Genomic DNA, 7,438 nt, shown 5'->3' with positions numbered 1-7,438 from the left:
AAAAAAAAAAAAAAAAAAAAAAAAAAAAAAGATTTAAAAACTATTAGGTGAAATAACATTCTTTTAAAGACAAAATCTATGATGATATAAAACCAAGAGATTCCCACCAAAGAAACTCCTAAAAGTTACATCAGGAAAAGCAAAATTACCTTAGAAAGATCGTCTGACATGGAAGAAGAGGGTGAGCAAATAAAATGGCAAATATGCGACTTTGTCTAAACCAGTTGTTTTCAAATCTTTGGTCTCAGGACAACTTTACAGTCTTAAAAATTACTGAGGGGCTTCCCTGGTGGCGCAGTGGTTGAGAGTCCACCTGCCGATGCAGGGGACACGGGTTCGTGCCCTGGTCCGGGAAGATCCCACATGCCGCGGAGCGGCTGGGCCCGTGAGCCATGGCCGCTGAGCCTGCATGTCCGGAGCCTGTGCTCCGCAACGGGAGAGGCCACAGCAGTGAGAGGCCCGCGGACCGCAAAAAAAAAAAAAAAAAAAAAAAAAAAAAAAATTACTGAGAACCACAAGAGTTTTGATGATGTGGGTCCTATCTATCAATATTACCATATTAGAAATAAAAACTGAGAAAAAGCTAAAAACAATAAGGCTGTCACCTATGAACATAAACAACATTTTAAATAAAATATAACAGTATTTTCTATGTGACCTCCTGGGATTGTTCTGATTCTTCTGAGTGTTCTTTCCCCAGCCATTTCTCACACAAGTGCACTGATCAGGACTCAGCTGAATACTCGAGGCTGAGTTTTATCATAAGAAAGCCGGAGAGGCTCTGCTACTATTAGGCAAAGTAGATTTTAGAGTAAAGGATATTGCCAGGGATAAAGAGGCTTATATCATAACAGCAAAGCAGTCAATTCATCAGGTGGACATAACAATCCAATTTTTATGCACCTAATAACAGTGCTTCAAAATACACAATGCCAAAAGTAACAGAAATGCAACAGGAAATTGACAAATCCACTCCCTCAATAACTGATAGGACAAATAGACATAAAGTCAGTAAGATTATAGAAATCTTGAATAGCACTACAACCAACCTGACCTAATTAACATTTAGAATACTCCACCCAACAATAGCAGAATACATTCTTTTAAGTGCACACATAACATTTACTAATATAGACCATATACTGGGCCATAAAATAAATCTTAACCACTTTAAAATGATTCAGGCATTAAAAAGTGTGCTGTCTGACACAGTGGAATTAGATCAATGGCAAAAAAGTATCTGGAAAATCCCCAAATGGTTGGAAACTAGATAATAAGCTTCTAGATAGTTCATGGGTAAAAGAAGTCAAAAGGGAAATTAGAGAGTATTTCAAACTGAATAAAAATTAGAATACAGCATGTCAAAAGTTGAGAGATACAGCTAAAACAGTACTTAGAAATGTATAGCATTAAACTACAAAGCTACAGTAATTAAAACAGTATGGTACTGGCACAAAAACAGAAGTATAGACCAGTGGAACAGGATAGAAAGCCCAGAAATAAACCCACGCACCTATGGTCAATTAATATATGACAAAGGAGGTGAGAATATACAGTGAATACACAATGGAGAAAAGACAGTCTCTTCAATAAACAGTGCTGGGAAAACTGGACAGCTAATGAAACTAGAACCTCCCTAGGGACTTCCCCGGCAGTCCACTGGTTAAGACTCCGTGCTCCCAGTGCAGGGAGCATGAGTTCAATCCCTGGTCAGGGACCTAAGATCCTGCATGCTGCGTGGCCAAAAAGCAAACAAACAAAAACCCTGAGAAACAACAACAACAAAATTCCCTGACACCATACACAAAAATAAATGCGAAATGGATCAGAAACCTAAATGTAAGGCCAACACTATAAACGCTTAGCAGAAAACATAGGCAGAACGCTCTTTGACATAAATCGCAGCAAGATCTTTTTTGATCCATCTCTAGAGTAATGAATACTTTTTAAAAAACAAAAACAAAAGCAAATGGGACCTCATCAAACGTAAAAGCTTCTGCACAGAAGAGGAAACCATAAACAAGACAAAAAACCCACAGAATGGGAGAAAATATTTGCAAACAAAGCAACCGACAAGGCATTAATCTCCAAAACAGCTCATGCAGCTCTATGTCAAAACAACGAACAACTCAATCAAAAAAAATGGGCAGAAGATCTAAACCGATGTTTCTCCAAATAAGACATACATTTGGCCAACAAACACATGAAAAGATGCTCCACATCACTAATTATCAGACAAATGCAAATCAAAACTACAATGAGGGGGCTTCCCTGGTGGCGCGGTGGTTGAGAGTCCGCCTGCCGATGCAGGGGACACGCGTTCGTGCTCTGGTCTGGGAAGATCCCACATGCCGTGGAGCAGCTAGGCCCGTGAGCCATGGCTGCTGAGGCTGCGCGTCCGGAGCCTGTGCTCCGCAACGGGAGAGGCCACAACGGTGAGAGGCCCGCGTACCGCCAAAAAAAAAAAAGAAAAAAGAATTTAAAAACCTACAAATAATAAATGCTGGAGAGGGTGTGGAGAAAAGGGAATCCTCCTACACTATGGAGAATAGTATGGAGGTTCCTTAAAAAACTAAAAATAGAGCTACCATATGATCCAGCAATCCCACTCCTGGACATATATCCAGAGAAAACTCTAATTCGAAAGGATACACGCACCTCAATGTTCATAGCAGCACTATTTACAATAGCCAGGACATGGAAGCAACCTAAATCTCCATCCACAGGTGAATGGATAAAGAAGATGTGGTACATATATACAATGGAATATTACTCAGCCATTAAAAAGAATGAAATAATGCCATTTGCAGCAACATGGATGGACCTAGAGATTATCATTCTAAGTGAAGTAAGTCAGACAAAGACAAATATCACATATCACTCATATGTGGAATCTAATTTTTAAAAATGAAACCAATGAACTTATTTACAAAACAAAAACAAACTTACAGATATTGAAAACAAACTTATGGTTACCAAAGGGGAAACATGGCGTGGGGGGGAGGGATAAATCAGGAGCTTGGGATGAACATACACACACTACTATAGATAAGATAGATAATCAACAAGGACCTACTGTAGGGCACAGGGAGCTGTACTCAATATTCTGGGCTAACCTATAAAAGAGAAACCTGAGAAAAGAATCTAGAAAAGGATGAACAGGGACTTCCCTTGTGGGCCAGTGGTTAGGACTCTGCACTCTCACTGCCAGTGGCCCGGGTTCAATCCCTGGTCGGGGAACTAAGATCCCACAAGCTGTGCAGTGTCCCACCCTCCCCCCAAAAAAGAATGAATGAATGAATGAATGTAGAACTGAGCCACTTCGCTGTACACCTGAGACTAACACAACATTGTACGCCAACTCCACTCCAGTAAAACTAAGATTAAAAAGGGAAATTTATAGCATTAAGCACCTATATTAGAAAAGAAGAAAGGTCTCAAAGCAACGACCTCAGCTACTATCTTATGGAATTAGAAACAAAAAAGAGGAAATGAAACTCATAGTAAGAAGAAGACTAGAAATAACAAAGATCAGAGCAGGAATCAATGAAATGGAAAACCGAAAAATAATAAGGAACAGGGAAAAATCAACGCCACCGAAAGCTACTTTTTTGAGACAATAAAATTACTAAATATCTAGAAAAACTAACCAGGAAAAAAAGAGAGAAGATAAAAATTACCAATATCAGGAATGAGAGAAGTGACATCACCACAGATATTAAAAACATGAAAAGGGAATGTTATGAACAAGTTTGTATCAATAAATTCAACAACCTAGATGAAAGACACAACTTTCTCAAAAGGTAAAAACTACTAAAGCTCACCCAAGAAATAGATGACCTGAATAGCTCTGTATCTGGGAAAGAAATTGAATTTGTGGTTTAAAATCCTTCCCACAAAACAAGCTCCAGTTACAAATGGCTTCACTGGGAAATTCTACCGAACAGTTAAGGAAGAAAATAATACCAATTCTATACAAACTCTCCCAGAAAACTGAAGAGGAAGGAACTTCCTTAACTGGAAAAAAAGGCGTCTAGGAAATACCCACAGCTAATATCATATTTAATGGTGAAAGACTGAATGCTTTGCCCCAAAGGTCAGGAACAAGGCAACATTGTACTAGAGGTTCTAGCCATGTCAGTAAGGGGAAAATGATAATAAATAAATAGAAGACATCCGTATTGGAAAGGAAGAAATAAAACTGTTTTCATTCACCAGTGACATGATTGTCTACATAGAAAATCTCAGAGACTCTACAAAAAAGCTGCTAGAATTAGTCAATGAGTTTAGCAAGACTGTGGGATATAAGATCAGGATACAAAAATCAATTGCACTTCTGTATTCTAATAATGAACAGTTAGAAATGGAAATTTAAAATATCGTTTAAAAATAGCATCAAAACAAACAAACAAACAAAAAAAAATAGCATCAAAAGCATGAAATAGGAGTAATTCTGACAAAAGATGTGTAGGACTTGAACACTGAAAACTACAAAACATTGCTGAGAGAAATTAAACAAGTAAATTGATGGAGAGAAAGACCTTGTTCATAGATGGGAAAACTCAATGTTGAGATATTTCCCTCCGAATCAAACTATAGAGTCAATGCAGCTCCATCAAAATCCCAGCAGATTTCTTTTTTTAAAGAAACTGACAAGGGGCTTCCCTGGTGGCGCAGTGGTTGAGAATCTGCCTGCTAATGCAGGGGACACAGGTTCGAGCCCTGGTCTGGGAGGATCCCACATGCCGCGGAGCAACTAGGCCCGTGAGCCACAACTACTGAGCCTGCGCATCTGGAGCCTGTGCTCCGCAACAAGAGAGGCCGCCATAGTGAGAGGCCCGCGCACCGCGATGAAGAGTGGCCCCCGCTTGCCACAACTAGAGAAAGCCCTCGCACAGAAACGAAGACGCAACACAGCAAAAATAAATTAATTAATAAACTCCTACCCCCAACATCTTCTTAAAAAAAAAAAAAAGAAACTGACAAGCTAATTTTAAAATTATTATGAGAAAGCAAAGGACCAAGAATGACCAAAACAACCTTGAAAAGGAAAAGCAAATTTGAAGGACTTATACTCTCTGACTTTAAGACTTACTGTAAATGTATAGTAATCAAGACAGTGTGGAATTGATGTCAACATACATCAATGAAGTCCAGAAATAGAACCATGCATGTATTGTCGTCTGATTTGAAATAAAAGCACAAAAGTAATTCAGTGCATCAAGGGTAATCTTTCAACAAATGATGCTGGAACCACTGGATGTCTCCATGCAGAAAATGAACCTCACACTGTTACAGAAATGAACTCAGAATGGATCAAATTGGAATCTTAAAACCATAAAACTCGGGCTTCCCTGGTGGCGCAGTGGTTGAGAGTCCGCCTGCCGATGCAGGGGACACGGGTTCGTGCCCCGGTCCGGGAGGATCCCACATGCCGCGGAGCGGCTGGGCCCGTGAGCCATGGCCGCTGAGCCTGCGCGTCCGGAGCCCGTGCTCCGCAACGGGAGAGGCCACAACAGTGAGAGGCCCGCGTACGGCAAGAAATAAATAAATAAAAATAAAAATCTAAAACAAAATATATGAGAAAAGTATTTGTGATTTTTGGGTTAAGCAAAGATTTCTTAGACCTAACACTAAAAGCATGATCAATAGAAGAAAAAATTGATAGGTTAGATTTCATCAAAATTAAGAATTTATGGGAATTCCCTGGCAGTCCAGTGGTTAGGAGTCTCTGCTTTCACTGTTGAGGGACTGGGTTCAATTCCTGATCGGGGAACTAAGACCCCACAAGGCAAGAACTCTCAATACTCAGTAAAGGAAAACAGACCAGTTTGAAAATGGGCAAAAGTTTTGAACAGACACTTCACCGATGAAGATATAGGGATGGTGAATGGCACAAGGAAAGATGCTCAACTTCACTAGTCATCAGGGAATAAAAATTAAAACTATGATGAGAGAACATTACACACCCACTAGAAAACCTAAAATAAAAACACTGAGCACGTCAAGTGTCGGTGAAGATGTGGGGCCACGGGAGCTCTTAGATGAAGCTGTTGGGAAGGTAAAATGGTTCAGCCACAGTCCTAGGTATTTACCCAGCAGACAGCAATGTGTCCATGCGGAGACTTGGCTAGTCATAGCAGCTTTATTTGTAATAGCCCCAAACTGGAGGGTAACCAGATGTTTATCAACTAGTTGGTGGATGAACCAATTGTGGTCTAACCACACCATGTAAAACAGCTCAGCGATAAAAAGAAGTGAGCTACCGATACCTGCAACGCCATGGGTGAATCTCAAAATAATTATGCTGAATGAAAGAACCCAGACAACAGGGCTTCCCTGGTGGCGCAGTGGTTGAGAGTCCGCCTGCCGATGCGGGGGACACGGATTCGTGCCCCGGTCCGGGAAGATCCCACATGCTGCGAAGCGGCTGGGCCCGTGAGCCATGGCCGCTGAGCCTGCGCGTCCGGAGCCTGTGCTCCATGGAGGGAGAGGCCGCAGCAGTGAGAGGCCCGCGTACCGCAAAAAAAAAAAAAGAAAGAAAGAACCCAGACAACAAAAGAGCACACATTGTTTGATCCCATTTATATAAAGTTCTGGGCAACGCACAGTAACCTAGAGTGATGGCAAGCAGCTCAGTTGATGCCTGGGGCTGAGGGGACGAGGAGACTCAGGAGGGCCTGGGGAACGCATCAGCCAAAACTTACTTAAAATCAACCCCTGTGATCTGGCTTTTTCACAAATAGGTCTCTACAATGAGAAATCTCACACGTGCCCAAGGAGACGTGGCCAACTTGCGGCATTCTTGGACAGAAGGTAAAGTTGGAAGTAAGCCACTATCGATGAAAAATTAATCAGTTGATCTCAGAAAGAAATGGAAAATTTTATCTGAGCCAAATTTGAGGATTATAACCCAGAAAGAGCATCTCAGAAAACTCTGAGAAACTGTTCCCTGGTTAGAAGTCAAGACACAGTTTATGTAAGTTTTTTAAGACAGCACATCAAATGGTGTATCATTGACAGTTTACACAATCCAGGTCTAAGCGTCATCCTGGTGGGTCATGTGCCCCCTACAAGATGGAGGAGGAATGTTATCTTTTAGGGAGCTGTCTTGTTGATGCTGGGAGAATGTTGCTTTTTACGGTTGAGCAGGTATTTCTGCCTCTGGGGAGTTCTGGTCGGTGAGTAACGCAGATACTTGATTCATGGTGCGGGGAGAGGGGGCCAAAGGGCAGAGACTTTCTGTTTAAAAGTTTCTTGTCTTGCCATAAAATATGTTTTATTTCACCGCACGTAACCCAAGTTACTTCCAACGGGTGAGATATTCATGTACTGTGACAAGCAGAGGTTAAAATGAGAAAGAAACGGTGGATTTAAAATTGTATCAGACATCAGTAACATGTAAAGTAGAAGCACACCCGGTTAAAACACTTTAATG

This window comes from Neophocaena asiaeorientalis, unplaced genomic scaffold (assembly GCF_003031525.2).
Source record: "Neophocaena asiaeorientalis asiaeorientalis breed wild unplaced genomic scaffold, Neophocaena_asiaeorientalis_V1.1 scaffold177, whole genome shotgun sequence".
Classification (NCBI taxonomy): Eukaryota; Metazoa; Chordata; class Mammalia; order Artiodactyla; family Phocoenidae; genus Neophocaena; species Neophocaena asiaeorientalis.
This window is presented reverse-complemented; position numbering follows the sequence as displayed.